The sequence below is a fragment of the Xenopus laevis genome, chromosome 3L, assembly GCF_017654675.1.
Source record: "Xenopus laevis strain J_2021 chromosome 3L, Xenopus_laevis_v10.1, whole genome shotgun sequence".
Taxonomy (NCBI): Eukaryota; Metazoa; Chordata; class Amphibia; order Anura; family Pipidae; genus Xenopus; species Xenopus laevis.
Genome location: NC_054375.1, coordinates 5,406,955 through 5,425,276, shown reverse-complemented (window position 1 = coordinate 5,425,276; position 18,322 = coordinate 5,406,955). Strand labels below are relative to the sequence as shown.

The window sequence follows — 18,322 nt, the reverse complement described above, 5'->3', positions numbered from 1 at the left end:
TGTCTCAGTTCTCTCATTACGTACATCTTAGCTTTTTAGTTAATACCTGCTCAACTCAATCCCTGCTCTCACTTTATTGTTGGAGGACCTCGTGGGTGTTATTTCCTATGTACCTATCAAACATGCAGTATTCTGGTTCTCAGTATTCTGGTTCCCATCTAAGATGAACATCTCTTCCACAGGTTTCTTCTATTGTGTTGCTACAATGACCAACCTACTCAACAACTCAAGTTCCTGCCTATGGGCAGTTGTAGATGTTTCCTTTCTTTGAAATGTCCAGCCATTCTACATGCCCTGTTGCTACTGTCCATGGAAAATGTCTTCATACCTTCTTCATATCTTCTTACCCATGTTCTCATCATAGCCACCTCATGGTCAATGTTTGTCCATCCTCAATGTCACAACCAGACGTATCCACTTTACATATTACTCTTCAATGTCTTCAAGAATCAAATCCTGTAATGAACTACTCCCATTAATTCTATACATTATTTGGTTAAACTTTTCCTGGACACCTGTTCATTCAAACACTCTTTAAAAATAATTCCCTATTACGAAGCCAGATATTCAATCATTTCAATATTTCCTTACCCCAAAGGTGAATTTGTTGTGTTTTTATTTGTTGTTTTGTTTTTGTATCAAAGGTTACATGAAAAAGCAGATACATCCAGTAAAATGATATAAACCCTTTAAGTAGAAGATGTTATAAAGATGATTTTTTTAAAATGTTTTTTTCTCGACCTAATGTCACATGAAAAGGTTTGATAATCAACATTATTTTTCTTTTTAAAAAAAAATCGCATAAATAAAAATCTTTGAATAAAAAGGGATATTTTATACATTTTTTTGACTTGTTTTTATTTTTATTTTTTCAAAAAATTGAAAAAGTTGCAAATCAATTGTTTTTTTTTATAAAGGTGAAATGTTTTTTATTGAACAAGAACATCCCGTGTCCCCTTAAGATTATTTCAATTTAAAAAAAAAAACACATTTAGAAAGATTTATTTAAAAAAAAAAATCTTGACAAAGGTTTAACTATGAAAAGGTCGGAGAAAAAGAATAAAAGGAAGAAAGTAAGCCAAGAAGAAGTCAATAGGATAATGAGTTTGCTAAAGATCTTGTGTTACACCCAGGAGAATTTAGAGTGCAACCCCTTGTCTGTATTTCCAGCACACACACACTCTGAACATACAAACTCCCAGGGCTGTGCCTGCTCGAAACAGAGAAGCCTCAGAGCATTCTCCCTGGTCCTCAGCAGGCTGATACACCCATAGACGTCAACACAGTGAAACACTCAACACAGACTCCAGCAAACTCCATCATCACCGGAGAAATTTGCATTCGAAGGACAAAAGATTTTTAAAAATACTAAAAAAAATTTTTTTTTTGAAAAAGTGAGAGAGACGGAGAGAGAGAGAGCGAGAGAGAGAGAGGATTGTGGACAAGCTTCCCTTTGAGATCTTCAAGGGATTAACAGAGAGAGAAAGGAGAGCAGGAGGAAACATTAGCTCAGCTCCTGGCAGCTTCCAAGTAAGTGTTTATCCTCTTATTCGTCTCCCTATATTTTCTCTCCATCGTATATTAAGATTTATTCGTGCCATTGAATATAACTTGAAGAACCTTTGTCGTTCTCTTGCAGCATTTGAAAAGGAAGGTATTTTAGGCTTATAAAAAAAGATAAAAGGTCATTGAATTAAAAAAAATCGAAATATATACTGATATGGGTGAACGGATAATTGCCATGTATTGTGTTGGGTAAGATTACCAGACGCAAATTATTATTGTGCTCCGAGTTGAAAAATTCCCTGAAGTTAAATGTTTACATCAGAACTTGAGCAATATTGGATATTTTGCCAATTTTTTGGATACTTGAGCTCTTTAGGCTTGACCTAATTTTGCAGGACGTTATTTTTGGATTTTGGATATTTCTGTTCTGCACCGTAACCAAGCTGAGCTATAACGTAGAAGCTTGAACCTCAAGTTGAACGCTGAGCATAACCATAATATCCTATTTATTTGGCAGCCCCCCAAATCCTCGAAATACGCGCATGATACCATGTAGATTTCTGTCTTTCCAGGGAAAGGACAATGTGGTTTTTGTGCTGCGGTGGCCCCCCGTGACCCACTCTGCATGCTTGATGGGATGTCTTTTTTTGGATTAAAGAAGTTTTGTGATGGGGGTGGGATATTTTTCGTGCTTGAGCTTATTTAATGAACTACACCAGGCTCAATTGTCACTAAAACTCAATTTAAAAGTAATGTTTATTCTTCCCTTTCCTTTAAATTCTTAATTAAACAAATTGTGCCTAGAATCTTTAATATTCGGAATATTTGTTCAATAAAGCTGTTGGCGGCCACAACGTTCCTCATCAGAACAACAAATGAAATCTCATTCCTAGATTCCACAGAAATGGCGCCATGCCTTGGCCAGAGTGTTCAAATGCTTATTTTGTGCCCCAGAAACTTGAATTTGGGACTCCTGTTTATTACAAAGTTGCAGAAAATCCAACCAATGATTAATAAAATATTCCCTTTGTACAGGACGAATCTAACCTACTGTAAACCCATGACCGTAGTCTAATTTTTTGTTACTTAATGCCATTGGGTCACTCTTGTGGATGCATACTGTCCAGCAGCTGTCCATCTCCAGAAGATGTAAGTAAAGGTAACATGAGTTCATTTACAAGTGGATTACTAGCCCACCAAATTGGGTTACTGTTTTTGAGATATTTTTGCATCAGTTTTGGATGGTCTTGATGACCAAAGACAATTTATTAATAAATGTTGTCTTGGTCTTGCCTGGTCTTGACCCAAACCCTACACTTCATTAATGTCCTAGAGTCAATGAGTCAAGACCAAGTTTATCTATGTTTATATCTTAGTTTTTAATCCAAGAGGAGATGCACCCTCATATAAAAACCTCACCTTGTATAATAAACTTTCAGTCATGGTCTTATAGATGACTTTACATTATATCATCTGGTTGTCAGATCTACTGAGCTTCTCCTTCCAGTTATGATTTTGTTTTTGGCTTGAACCATCTTGACTTCAATCCATCTTGAACCATCTGTATATCAGACTTGGATTTGTAACCTCAATACTGCTGCCAACATGAACACTGTTGGTGAGGGGTTCACCTTGTGACCTAAATTCTAAGCCAACATTAAGCTCTTGGCTTAAACCCTTGGCCACGACAGAAGTTCTGAAGATAGACTCCCTGATGTTCTCCTGAACATGTGCTCCATCAGAAACCCTAGGAATATCCTTGCATCTTGTACAAGTAGGACATTAGGGTCCTCCATCACTTACTAGAGAGTTTTACACATTTCAAGGTCCTCAGGAATAATGGGGCCATGTACAGTATTCTCCTCAGTAACCAATGCTATGAATACATGCTCGACATGTACACACAATCTAAATACATAAAAGGGGTAAAGGGTGCAAAATAAGTTATTACAAAGGGGATAGAGTGAAATACAGAAAAACAGAAAAAAAGAAAGAGGAAGGGAAAAGGGGAAGTACTACAGTCTGATTGCAGGGGTCACTGACCCTGTTAACCAAAATAGAATGACTGTTAGGCTTTATTTTATTGTTCTTATTTTTTACTGCTAATATCTCTTTCCAAGGCCTCGACTATCCATCTTCAGCTTTGATTGAGACAACTGGTCCCCGGTTGCTAGAGTAATCCCTAGCAACCAGATAACAGTTAGAATCTCAAGCTGAAAAAATTATAAACACATTTTTAAGGTGAATAACCCCTGTAAGCACTCTTGTGGCACAACATTTCAGTTAATGCCAGAGCAGACGGCCTCATTGTGCAGCTTGGGAGCAGTTTAATAGGATTTTGGAGATATAAATAGACAGCTTGTACCTGAGCTTTCTAACCAGCTGGACTTACAAGCTCAGAGCTGTGAGCAACGTTGATAAGCTGCTCTTTGTCAGGATTCTTTGTGCCAGATGTTTTCTGCCTCCCCCCAATCAGTACAGGCCACCAACAAAAACATCTTGTACCTTCCCAAACAAGGTGGCACCAAGGGCCAAGCAGCTGGTAAACAATCCTTGTGCAGAACAACTAAGTCATATTTATCCCTCTAAGGATCTGGATTTATGACTGTATAGTGCAAGAGTTCAGCCAACATGCATGTAGATGGCACATAAGACAAAATAAACCTTGAGGCTAAAAATTAAATGGTCCTCTTGCATTTTGGGGAGCTGGAAAGTTCACAGGAAGAATTTTATTCATGCAACCACATGACTTACATAATTGGGTTGTCTGTCCCCATAAGACATATGAGCATTCTAATCAATGACTCATATCATTTGCCAGGGATAAGTAACATGGATCACTTTGTTGTCCCACGATAAACCTTGTCCCAATGCCCTTGACAGCCAGGTTGACTTCCTAACGCCCTACTTCCACTAGTATCTTCTCTTTTGAAAGCTACACCAGTTGGCCATCATTGCTGTCAGTAGTCATGCACTTGAGCCCTACAGTGGGGCCCAGATATTCTCTGGCGTCCTTGTAGGCCAATCAGACCCTGCATTATTAGCAGCTAACACCTGCATGTGGCTCCTATAGTATCTAAGTGTAATACTGGCTGGATTTGAAGGTGACATTCAGTAGAACTGAGAAACTTTGACCAGGAGTGGCCACTGGAGCTGACATTATGATAAAGTAAACAAGTAGTTACATATATTTGCCCAATACTCTTCCTTAAATCCTTCCATATCCACTAACTTTATTTAAGAGCATCCCTTGCGAAGCCTTTTTGCTCCAAACTTTTCCTTATTAAATGGCATGAAAACCCAACTTGGACAAATACAGATGAAATTCGGTCTACAGACCAACGCCAATCTTATAAGAGCTCAACAGCATGTAATTTAATTGATAGATAGCAAATGTGAAGCAAGTGAGGACAGCACCAAATGTCATCATAACTGGACCAGAGTTGCATATCAGGGAAAGACTGTTGCATTGTGGTTCCTCTGCAGGGTTACTGCATATAAGGTAGTTTGCAGTTGGTACTCTATTGGGGGGTACATTTTAAGATTTGGGTCAGTTCCTTGAACCACCCTAACATAAGTCCCACCAACTTGGGGTCTGTGAATCTGGGTTGTCTTGTCTATACGAGTATCTTGGAGTTTAATTATTGCCCGATGCCTCATGGTTTAGAGTCATTTATTTGTGATCGTTAGCCCATAGTCGACATTGTTATAGCTACTGGGGGACTTTACTTGGAAAACTCTCTTTCCTGTAGCGGCAGGTCCATCCATTCATCCATCCATCCATCCATCATCATATTCTTCTATATATCATCTATCTATCTGTCTGTCTATCTATTATATATCATCTGTCTATCCTTTATCTTCTATCTTATCTATCTATCATCTATCTATCTATCTATCTATCTATCTATCTATCTATCTATCTATCTATCTATCTATCTATCTAATCTCTGTATCACACAATGCTCTCCACTGTGCTGGGACATAGAGATCTAGGTATAAAACTAACAGTGAAATGACAACCATGAGCAAGCATCCCATCATGCATTATTGCCCAATATAGTATCTCCCACCATTGCAAGAGTAAGAGCCCTTTGTGACTGTAAGAGAGAGTTTGGATTGTTGGGTAAGGTTTGGCAGCAGATACAGAGAAGATTATGGCCAACTTGCTAATGGCTAATGCTAATGGCTAAGGGGATATTGGCTTGGATATCATCAACTAGGGGCCCATGTTCTTCTCCCTTGATGTCTTCTAAACCAACCTCATTGTGTAAGAGAAGTTATTGATGTAGGGGGCCACATTTTATAACTAGATGGCATGATACGTAGTTCTTCTATAGAGTCATTGGTGGCTTATGATTTATATTTAAAGATGGAGGCTACTCTATCATTCTCTCCTTGTGGCACTTGTTGCATCACCACAACTAGACAGAGGTGGGCGTTTTAAAGTTAGATCACAAAGCAGTCGTGAACCCAACAGGTAGAGTGTATCTCCAGAAGGTTGATAGATCAGGTAGAGGGTACTTCCAGAAGGTTGGTAGATCAGGTAGAGGGTACCACCAGAAGTTTGATAGATCAGGTAGAGGGTACCACCAGAAGGTTGATAGATCAGGTAGAGGGTACCCCCTGAAGGTTGATAGATCAGGTAGAGGGTACCTCCAGAAGGTTGATAGATCAGGTAGAGGGTACCTCCAGAAGGTTGATAGATCAGGTAAAGGGTACCTCCAGAAGGTTGATAGATCAGGTAGAGGGTACCACCAGAAGGTTAATAGATTAGGTAGAGGATACCATCAGAGGGTGGATAGATCAGGTAGAGGGTACCCCCAGAAGGTTGATAGATCAGGTAGAGGATACCTCCAGAAGGTTAATAGATCATGTTACCACAGCAAGGACAAATGTGGGCCAACAACTTATGGGGGAATAGAAGGGGTTTCCGGGTCAAAATAAGAGCTGGAGGAACCATAGGAACTGATACAATGGATGGCGAGTGGGTGGCAAAGGAGCAGTTATTTGGATGCCAGAATGAAGTATGAAAAAGGGACATTCATCCTATGGCCCTTTATCTGTTGGAGGACTACAACTCCCAGAATGCCTTAAAGCCAGATGTAATTACCCCATATAATAGTTTCTTTGAAGAATAGTTTATGGACACAATGTCTCTCTTTGTCTCCTTCCATAAAACTAACCCTGAACTCACTCCGGGTAAGAATCTCAGTATATATCCCATGAAATCAAGCCATTGTGCCGCTGGGAATAGTGAAGTATGGTGAGGATATTGTTGCCTCTCCATTTATTCTTCCCTCCTTGTTCTTTCCTTCTCTCTTGAAAGGGATTTATTCAGTCGCTCTGTCGGGGGCCCGGGGAAGGTTCAAGCATTGCCTGCTCTCATTTTTCACTCTCTGCTACGAGTGTCCTTGGAAACGAGAGAGACCAAAACAGCAACAGAAACATCCTGACCATATATATATGGGAAAAGTTGGCCATAGAAAAGGGAATATACAAAAAAAGGCTGTAATTTTGGTTGGAAGGGTTAAAGGGCAACTGATCATATTGAGTATGAAATTTAACTCAGAAACCCCAGGTTTATACTTTAGACTTCTTCATCTTTTTTATCCCTGTATCTTCCTTCATGTTAAAAAAAAAAGTTATTTACAATTTACTTTTTAAAATATTTTTGTAAAATGTTCGCCAAAAAAATTGACTTTTTGAATTGAGATTTTTAGAAAAGTCTCCGAAAACAAGATTGCTATTGTTTTTTTAATGGAGAATTTCTCATCCACGGTCATTGTAGAAAAATTTCTCCTTCATCAAAAATGAACTTTTTGGATTGAGGTTTATAAAGACTTCAAGAAAAACTCAATCCAATGATGGATGGATCCAATGGTTCTAATGAGTTTTGCTTTTGAAAAATCATGGTGCAGATTTTTCTGGAATTCTTGGTAAACTTGAGACAATGTTACCATAGATTGTTAGGTATACATGAAAAATCATAAATGAAAAAAAAAAAACTTTCTTTGTAGGTTCAGTTACCCTTTAAACAATGATGATCTTTTTTGCTGATCCTTCTTATGATACATTATTTCAGTTCCACCTTGTGTATTAGTAAATGTAATTCCTGGCGCTGCTCTGCTACCAGTAAGAAGTTAGTTTGAACATGGCCGAGGGGTGTTCTTCACAAGTATTAGCTTTAAGCACATAGAAAGTAGCTGATGTTTTAATTTCTTGGGAGATGTGTCAGTGGCCAGGGTGTTTCAGGTAAACATAAAAGTGACATTTGATTCCCCTTGTCTCAAGAGATAGGACAAATGTATTTTTATGAAGAGCAGAGCCGTTTCTTGTTTTCTTGTAGATAGTGCTTTGTATGGAATCGAACCTAGGACCCATTGTTACTGGGGTCCTAGGTTCGATTCCAGCCTGGTCTGCAAAAAGTTTACATGTTCTCACTGTTTCCTCCCACACTACAAATACATACAGGCAGGTTCATTGGCTCCTGATAAAACTGCCCCTAGTGTGTGTGTGTGACTGTAATACAGACTCCAGGCAGCTTTAGATTTTTATATCAGCAGGAAATTAATTAAACGTCTGATTCGGAGCTTAAAGAAAGAATCTGTCACTCCGAGTGGACAGGTCCAAGTTCCGTGGTGAAGGCTCCATCTATAGTCCACCCTATAACTACAGCAGACGGCCAGTGATTCTCAGTCTCTGCCCTTAGGCATTTGTCAGAGATGCCAAATTGTCATCTTGGTCTGTCTACAATTTGATACTCTCATGGGTAAACTAAATATGGCGGCACTATCAATGACTTCTCACTTCAGCTTTAAGAGAATAACATTTATGTCCAGCTTATTGTATCAGCCATCCATAGTCTGTAGATCTGACTCCTTTCTACAACATTCCTTCTCTGTATATTTGTATTTATACATATGGGAGGAGGTGCCATATTGATTCCCTTAGACAGTACAGTATGAGGGTATAGCTTATTGTGTGCCCAGAACATTCCTTCTCTGTATATTTGTATTTATACATATGGGAGGAGGTGCCATATTGATTCCCTTAGACAGTACAGTATGAGGGTATAGCTTATTGTGTGCCCAGAACATTCCTTCTCTGTATATTTGTATTTATACATATGGGAGGAGGTGCCATATTGATTCCCTTAGACAGTACAGTATGAGGGTATAGCTTATTGTGTGCCCAGAACATTCCTTCTCTGTATATTTGTATTTATACATATGGGAGGAGGAGGTGCCATATTGATTCCCTTAGACAGTACAGTATGAGGGTATAGCTTATTGTGTGCCCAGAACATTCCTTCTCTGTATATTTGTATTTATACATATGGGAGGAGGAGGTGCCATATTGATTCCCTTAGACAGTACAGTATGAGGGTATAGCTTATTGTGTGCCCAGAACATTCCTTCTCTGTATATTTGTATTTATACATATGGGAGGAGGAGGTGCCATATTGATTCCCTTAGACAGTACAGTATGAGGGTATAGCTTATTGTGTGCCCAGAACATTCCTTCTCTGTATATTTGTATTTATACATATGGGAGGAGGAGGTGCCATATTGATTCCCTTAGACAGTACAGTATGAGGGTATAGCTTATTGTGTGCCCAGAACATTCCTTCTCTGTATATTTGTATTTATACATATGGGAGGAGGTGCCATATTGATTCCCTTAGACAGTACAGTATGAGGGTATAGCTTATTGTGTGCCCAGAACATTCCTTCTCTGTATATTTGTATTTATACATATGGGAGGAGGAGGTACCATATTGATTCCCTTAGACAGTACAATATGAGGGTATAGCTTATTGTGTGCCCAGAACATTCCTTCTCTGTATATTTGTATTTATACATATGGGAGGAGGGAGGTGCCATATTGATTCCCTTAGACAGTACAGTATGAAGGTTGAACCTCAAAGTTGGGCTTGAACTGAAAAAGTCTAAGTCCCACTGATCTAGGGGTTATAAGCAAAATGCCCAGTAGCGCCCCCTACTGGCCATTCTTGGGTAACAGCCTCCAGTCTCAGCACCGAGACAAACCCAATAGAACAACTAACACAGGATAAGACAGTGATGTCTCTGACTTATGTATGTTAGAGAATGAATGAGTATCTATGGTCCATATATCCACCTACCTGCCTGCACTTACCCTCTCACCTGTCAGAGGCATATTTACGATAGGAACCCGTTTATATTTCTGTCTGTGGCGCCTCATTTGGGAGATTTACAAACAACGCCGGTGCCTGTGCAAGCGTCATATTCCCCTCTGCGTGTTTCATAAATGTCAGTCCGACCCAGACAGAGGGTCGTGGAGCAGATGGGAGAGGGTGAAAGGTAAAACTGTGATTAGAAGTCAGAGGAACAGATGGCGAACCTGCTCCAATCTGTGGGTGTAATGGAGACTAATAGGGATATTGATTCCAGGTCCTACGGGGAATTATTAGAACGGGTCAGAACCAGGGGGCACTGAATACGTCCAATTTCAAAGGTAATGCACTGAATATATATATATATATACAACTGCAGGGAGGTTTTGGTACCTTTAGTCTCCAGCTGGAAACTTTATGGGCAATGAGAAAAAGAAGAAAATTATTGGAGTTAAGGTGGCCAAACACGGAGAGATCCGCTTGTTCAGCGATGTCCCAAACGAGAGGATCTCTCCGGGCAGTCGGATCGCGGGACAGCATCAACGAACAGATGCGGCCGCGATCCAAAGGGATTTTTAGTCCCATCCGACCGACATCTGGCCGACTTTCAGCCAGATATCGATCGGGGAAGCCCGTCGGAGGGCCCCATACACTCGGTCTGTGGCCTGTGTATGGCCACCTTTAATCTACACAGAGAGACTCCATAAACTTATGTGAACCTAGGTATTCCTCTGTACTAAGCACAATTCAGCAGGAACAGTCCCTAAGTTTGCTCATAGTCTGTACAGAGAGATCCCATAAAACTATGGCAGCATAGGTATTCCCTGTACTAAGCACAATTCAGCAGGAACAACCCCTAAGTTTGCTCATAGTCTGTACAGAGAGATCCCATAAAACTATGGCAGCATAGGTATTCCCTGTACTAAGTACAATTCAGCAGGAACAGTCCCCTAAGTTTGCTCATAGTCTGTACAGAGATCCCATAAAACTATGGCAGCATAGGTATTCCCTGTACTAAGCACAATTCAGCAGGAACAGTCCCCTAAGTTTGCTCATAGTCTGTACAGAGAGATCCCATAAAACTATGGCAGCATAGGTATTCCTCTGTACTAAGCACAATTCAGCAGGAACAGTCCCTAAGTTTGCTTATAGTCTGTACAGAGAGATCCCATAAAACTATGGCAGCATAGGTATTCCCTGTACTAAGCACAATTCAGCAGGAACAGTCCCTAAGCTTGCTCATAGTCTGTACAGAGAGATCCCATAAAAACTATGGCAGGATAGGTATTCCCTGTACTAAGCACAATTCAGCAGGAACAGTCCCCTAAGTTTGGTCATAGTCTGTACAGAGAGATCCCATAAAACTATGGCAGCATAGGTATTCCCTGTACTAAGCACAATTCAGCAGGAATAGCCCTCTACATTTACTTATACCCTGTACAGAGAGCACAGTTTAGCATATACATATATTTCTCCTTTACTCAATACAAATAAGCAGAGAATATTTATGGACGTCCCTTTGGAATGAAACTCTGGGCTCCGGGTTGTTGGGAAGTTGTGGGTTTGATTGGGGGCAGTAGAAGGGCAGAGAGGAGAAAGAAGTGAGTGACAGGAGTCACATTCTCAGCCTCCCGAATGGAAATTCTTTTTTTAATTTCCAAAGAAACCAAAAACAGATGAATGTTTGTATTGGGCCGAGCAGACGGGACATTGTGATGTAACTGCCGAGAGCGAATGACCCAGTTATAGCGAGAAACAATGGTCCATCCCTCTGTTCCTTAAAGAGATACTGACATCTTTCAACTACCTGTCATGTCCAGGCCCAAAAGTCCCAACTGTCCCTTTTTTTAGAGGGACAGTCCCTCTTTTAACAGCTCAACCCGCAGTCCCTCGTTTGTACTGGAAAGTCCCGTTTTTCTCTGCACTGAACAGCCAGAAAAAGAAACAAAGTTTCTAACTTAATTGGCTTTTGGCAGAGAGCCCAGAACAGCTACAGTTGCAGATTAGATACTTTTGTAACAATTTCTAGATAAGCAAATAAGTAATTGTAACAATTTAAGATAACAGGTCCCTTGGGAGAACTTAGACTCACAGCTTAAAGGGCAATTCACCTTCATTAGCAAAACTGTAATAACTGGGAAAAAAAACACAAAAATACATTCAAACTTTCATAACCTGACAAATTTTGTAAAATGAACATGGGAATTGGGGTGTGTGGCCACAGAATGGGCGTGGTCAAAACAATTCTTTTTTGTCCCTCTTTTTATTTCCAAAATGTTGGGAGGTATGCAGGCCCCCGACATCCAGGCCTGAATCCTTTTAGTGACGGTGGAAGGTTGATAACAAGTCTCTGTCCCTTTAAGTCTTATGTGAAAGCTGTTTTTTAACAGGGCGCAAGAAGGGGTGCAACGACTCTAGCGGGACCAAGAGGTGTAGCTGTAGGTAGGAAGAGAAAATGTTTCTGATAAACAGATTTTTTTCTGCTTTTAGAATTAAATATGAATTAAATATGAATTAGATTTAAAGGGCAAGTAAAACCTAGACAAGGCTAATATCTTTAGTCTTGGGGTGCAGAGGGCTCTTCTCAGGGCAATTATCCAAATTATTGTCATAACATCACTTACCCATCTCCCCCAGTTTAGGGCCCCCACCCAAAGACCTGCACCCTCAGTTGCCACCCACGTGATACAACCTCTCGCATGCAAACCAATCAGTAGCTCCCAGCAGACAGATACAGGTAGGAACTAGGGAATGGGATGGAACCACACAGCATACAATCAATAGGAGATCCAGCTCACCTTTAGGATTGTCACTTTCATTGGCCGACAGTCTGGACAGGTATTGGAATGGCATTTAAGGGTGGGCCAGTGTCATCAATGGGCGGGGTTATGATTTGGTGGCCTGCAATTGGATAAATGTCTCATCAATCAGGGCAGCTAGTTCTGACCTAGACACATGGTTGCCAGGGCGGCGGTTTTCTGGCCAAATTGGGCTACTAATTTAAAGCCCAGGTGGGTTTTGAAAGTACAAACTAGCCAAAGTACAGGTTTGGGCTACTTTTTGGGCCTTTGACTGGTTTGTACTTTGGAAACCAGTCAATTTTCTTTCTTGTCCTGTTTTGCCAAGCCTGAAAATTGTGAAATTTTAAGGATTTCACTCAAAAATCGTGAAATTTGAAGGTTTTCACTAAAAAATCTTGAAAATCTGACATTTTCACGAAAAAAATCTTGAAATTCAGAAATTGACGCCGGCGAACTTTGGGAAGTTCTCTTGTCACAATGAAGTACTACATTGTGATGTGATTGTGACAACTTCCTCGGCTCTTGTCTTGTTTGTCTTTGTCTAATAAATAACCTCACATATTCCAATAGCCTTTTCTACGAGTTTTGCTTTATATAAACGAGGTCTGGTTCATAAAAATACCTTCAATCTCTCGTCGCATTCTCCGGTGTGACTTTCCTCAATTTCAGACAATTTTGGGGCCACCAAAATGTCTAGAGGTTGAGCTGTTTTACCAATACTTATTGAAATTGTATTTGAATTAAGGCCTCATGGGGCCCCTATACCTCCAGGGCCCCCCTCTGTAGTTACACCCCTGGTGACGGGCCAATCTGTGAAACAGTGAAAAATTTAGAAAAGGCGTATTTTCATATATATTCATATATTTTTTTGACTTTTTTCACTGCACATATTGTGTTATTTTTGGGCTACTTTTGAAGTGCCTCTTGCCTAGTTTTGGGTTGGTTTTGAAGTGCCTCTTGGCTAGTTTTGGGCTACTTTTGAAGTCCCTCTTGGCTAGTTTTGGGCTACTTTTGAAGTGCCTCTTGGCTAGTTTTGGGCTACTTTTGAAGTGCCTCTTGGCTAGGATTGGGCTACTTTTGAAGTGCCTCTCGGCTAGTTTTGGGCTACTTTTAAAGTGTCTCTTGCGTAGTTTTGGGTTGGTTTTGAAGTGCCTCTCGGCTAGTTTTGGGCTAGTTTTGAAGTGCCTCTTACCTAGTTTTGGGTTGGTTTTGAAGTGCCTCTTGGCTAGTTTTGGGCTACTTTTGAAATGCCTCTTGGCTAGGATTGGGCTACTTTTGAAGTGCCTCTTGGCTAGTTTTGGGCTACTTTTGAAGGGCCTCTTGGCTAGTTTTGGGCTACTTTTGAAGTGCCTCTTGGCTAGTTTTGGGTTGGTTTTGAAGTGCCTCTTGGCTAGTTTTGGGCTACTTTTGAAGTGCCTCTTGCCTAGTTTTGGGTTGGTTTTGAGTTTTGAATGCCTCTTGGCTAGGATTGGGCTACTTTTGAAGTGCCTCTTGCCTAGTTTTGGGTTGGTTTTGAAGTGCCTCTTGGCTAGTTTTGGGCTACTTTTGAAGTGCCTCTTGCCTAGTTTTGGGTTGGTTTTGAGTTTTGAAGTGCCTCTTGGCTAGGATTGGGCTACTTTTGAAGTGCCTCTTGGCTAGTTTTGGGCTACTTTTGAAGTGCCTCTTGGCTAGTTTTGGGCTACTTTTGAAGTGCCTCTTGTCTAGTTTTGGGTTGGTTTTGAAGTGCCTCTTGGCTAGTTTTGGGCTAGTTTTGAAGTGCCTCTTGGCTAGTTTTGGGCTAGTTTTGAAGTGCCTCTTGGCTAGTTTTGGGCTACTTTTGAAATGCCTCTTGGCTAGGATTGGGCTACTTTTGAAGTGTCTCTTGCCTAGTTTTGGGTTGGTTTTGAAGTGCCTCTCGGCTAGTTTTGGGCTAGTTTTGAAGTGCCTCTTACCTAGTTTTGGGTTGGTTTTGAAGTGCCTCTTGGCTAGTTTTGGGCTACTTTTGAAGTGCCTCTTGGCTAGTTTTGGGCTACTTTTGAAGTGCCTCTTGGCTAGTTTTGGGTTGGTTTTTGAAGTGCCTCTTGGCTAGTTTTGGGCTAGTTTTGAAGTGCCTCTTGGCTAGTTTTGGGCTACTTTTGAAGTGCCTCTTGGCTAGTTTTGGGTTGGTTTTGAAGTGCCTCTTGGCTAGTTTTGGGCTACTTTTGAAATGCCTCTTGGCTAGTTTTGGGCTACTTTTGAAGTGCCTCTTGGCTAGTTTTGGGCTACTTTTGAAGTGCCTCTTGGCTAGTTTTGGGTTGGTTTTGAAGTGCCTCTTGGCTAGTTTTGGGCTAGTTTTGAAGTGCCTCTTGGCTAGTTTTGGGCTACTTTTGAAGTGCCTCTTGGCTAGTTTTGGGTTGGTTTTGAAGTGCCTCTTGGCTAGTTTTGGGCTACTTTTGAAGTGCCTCTTGGCTAGTTTTGGGCTACTTTTGAAGTGCCTCTTGGCTAGTTTTGGGTTGGTTTTGAAGTGCCTCTTGGCTAGTTTTGGGGCTAGTTTTGAAGTGCCTCTTGGCTAGTTTTGGGCTACTTTTGAAATGCTTCTTGGCTAGGATTGGGCTACTTTTGAAGTGCCTCTTGGCTAGTTTTGGGCTACTTTTGAAGTGCCTCTTGGCTAGTTTTGGGCTACTTTTGAAGTGCCTCTTGTCTAGTTTTGGGTTGGTTTTGAAGTGCCTCTTGGCTAGTTTTGGGCTAGTTTTGAAGTGCCTCTTGGCTAGTTTTTGGGCTAGTTTTGAAGTGCCTCTTGGCTAGTTTTGGGCTACTTTTGAAATGCCTCTTGGCTAGGATTGGGCTACTTTTGAAGTGTCTCTTGCCTAGTTTTGGGTTGGTTTTGAAGTGCCTCTCGGCTAGTTTTGGGCTAGTTTTGAAGTGCCTCTTACCTAGTTTTGGGTTGGTTTTGAAGTGCCTCTTGGCTAGTTTTGGGCTACTTTTGAAGTGCCTCTTGGCTAGTTTTGGGCTACTTTTGAAGTGCCTCTTGGCTAGTTTTGGGTTGGTTTTGAAGTGCCTCTTGGCTAGTTTTGGGCTAGTTTTGAAGTGCCTCTTGGCTAGTTTTGGGCTACTTTTGAAGTGCCTCTTGGCTAGTTTTGGGTTGGTTTTGAAGTGCCTCTTGGCTAGTTTTGGGCTACTTTTGAAATGCCTCTTGGCTAGTTTTGGGCTACTTTTGAAGTGCCTCTTGGCTAGTTTTGGGCTACTTTTGAAGTGCCTCTTGGCTAGTTTTGGGTTGGTTTTGAAGTGCCTCTTGGCTAGTTTTGGGCTAGTTTTGAAGTGCCTCTTGGCTAGTTTTGGGCTACTTTTGAAGTGCCTCTTGGCTAGTTTTGGGTTGGTTTTGAAGTGCCTCTTGGCTAGTTTTGGGCTACTTTTGAAGTGCCTCTTGGCTAGTTTTGGGCTACTTTTGAAGTGCCTCTTGGCTAGTTTTGGGTTGGTTTTGAAGTGCCTCTTGGCTAGTTTTGGGCTAGTTTTGAAGTGCCTCTTGGCTAGTTTTGGGCTACTTTTGAAATGCTTCTTGGCTAGGATTGGGCTACTTTTGAAGTGCCTCTTGGCTAGTTTTGGGCTACTTTTGAAGTGCCTCTTGGCTAGTTTTGGGCTACTTTTGAAGTGCCTCTTGTCTAGTTTTGGGTTGGTTTTGAAGTGCCTCTTGGCTAGTTTTGGGCTAGTTTTGAAGTGCCTCTTGGCTAGTTTTGGGCTAGTTTTGAAGTGCCTCTTGGCTAGTTTTGGGCTACTTTTGAAATGCCTCTTGGCTAGGATTGGGCTACTTTTGAAGTGTCTCTTGCCTAGTTTTGGGTTGGTTTTGAAGTGCCTCTCGGCTAGTTTTGGGCTAGTTTTGAAGTGCCTCTTACCTAGTTTTGGGTTGGTTTTGAAGTGCCTCTTGGCTAGTTTTGGGCTACTTTTGAAGTGCCTCTTGGCTAGTTTTGGGCTACTTTTGAAGTGCCTCTTGGCTAGTTTTGGGTTGGTTTTGAAGTGCCTCTTGGCTAGTTTTGGGCTAGTTTTGAAGTGCCTCTTGGCTAGTTTTGGGCTACTTTTGAAGTGCCTCTTGGCTAGTTTTGGGTTGGTTTTGAAGTGCCTCTTGGCTAGTTTTGGGCTACTTTTGAAATGCCTCTTGGCTAGTTTTGGGCTACTTTTGAAGTGCCTCTTGGCTAGTTTTGGGCTACTTTTGAAGTGCCTCTTGGCTAGTTTTGGGTTGGTTTTGAAGTGCCTCTTGGCTAGTTTTGGGCTAGTTTTGAAGTGCCTCTTGGCTAGTTTTGGGCTACTTTTGAAGTGCCTCTTGGCTAGTTTTGGGTTGGTTTTGAAGTGCCTCTTGGCTAGTTTTGGGCTACTTTTGAAGTGCCTCTTGGCTAGTTTTGGGTTGGTTTTGAAGTGCCTCTTGGCTAGTTTTGGGCTAGTTTTGAAGTGCCTCTTGGCTAGTTTTGGGCTACTTTTGAAGTGCCTCTTGGCTAGTTTTGGGTTGGTTTTGAAGTGCCTCTTGGCTAGTTTTGGGCTAGTTTTGAAGTGCCTCTTGGCTAGTTTTGGGCTACTTTTGAAATGCTTCTTGGCTAGGATTGGGCTACTTTTGAAGTGCCTCTTGGCTAGTTTTGGGCTACTTTTGAAGTGCCTCTTGGCTAGTTTTGGGCTACTTTTGAAGTGCCTCTTGGCTAGTTTTGGGCTATTTTTGAAGTGCCTCTCGGCTAGTTTTGGGCTGGTTTTGTAGCTGAATTTGGCTGGTTTTGAAAATTAGACCTGACGACCCTGCCTGGACAGGTTGAAAGCCCCGCCCCTTTCTACCCCATCGCTGGGTCTGCTCTATGGTTGTGATCCAAGGGGTGTAACAATACGGGAAGCAGGGGCCCAATAGGGTTCCAATGTCATAAAGATCATCTTTCCTTAAAGGACCAGTAACAGAACTTTTTTTTTTTTTTAAAAAATGTGTTTCTTTGCAACGAAAAAACAACACCAATACAGTTTTAACTTTTGAATTGCAAAGCTTTTAATAAGAATTGACTTACCGATTGCCTGCATGCACTCCTCTTCAGAAAGAAAGTCCACATTAAATGGGCTCCAGGGGCCCCCATTAAGCTCAAGGACCCAGATGTAGCTCTAAACCCTGCACACACTTTAGTTGTTACACCACTGGGTCCAATAACTTCTAATTACACCGATGCTTAAATTAAAATGACTCCTCTGTGTACTGGGTTCCTCTAGTCTGGATCATCTCCTCTTTATGTTCCTCAGGGGCGTGGCACATATGCAGGGTAGGGGTGTATAGGTAATATGCAGGGGAGGAGCCCCGGGGATTGATTGGGAAGAGAACATGAGTCAATATTTTGGGAGAACATTTGAAATAAACTATACATGGAGTCAATGAAGAATAAAGTACATGGGAGGTTGTTTGAGGATAAAAGGTGGAATATTCATATTCATATCCTCCAAGGCTTGGGGCAAGTTTGGCCTCCTTTTCTACATCCCTCGGGGGCCCCCCGGCTTCCTTTATACGGAGTTTGTTGTTGAATCGTTAATTTGTTTGGGGCTCGTTAAAAAAGCAGCTGTGACCTGGGGCGGTGCCGTCGGGCTCATTAGCGGAACTCGGCTAAAAATAGGCAGCAGCGTTTTTTCTACGGAGCAAAGAGAGAGATTCCCAGAGGGGCCGAGAAGATGCCACGGGAAAGCTGGGACAGATGTGGCCCCACACAAATATCACTCCAACAACATGAATACAGGTCTTTATAAGCTCAGCAGAAATATAATGAACTGTAATACCATGAGAGACAAGTGCTACAGAGTCACCCACTCATCCAGCCTTCAGAATAAATACCTGGGATTCTAGATACCTGTATAACACTGATCCCCATTGTAAGCAGCAGTCCTGTCCTGC

At 41.5% G+C, this 18,322-nt stretch overlaps 1 protein-coding gene across 1 annotated transcript in view; it reads left to right on the top strand.

Moving 5' to 3' along the window:
• Positions 1-1,285: 1,285 nt before the first annotated feature.
• ptn.L (pleiotrophin L homeolog) overlaps positions 1,286-18,322 on the top strand; it is a gene marked incomplete in the record, with an annotated part of 38,709 nt that continues 21,672 nt past the window's right edge. Inside the window, 1 exon segment of the mRNA NM_001092817.1 lies at positions 1,286-1,530.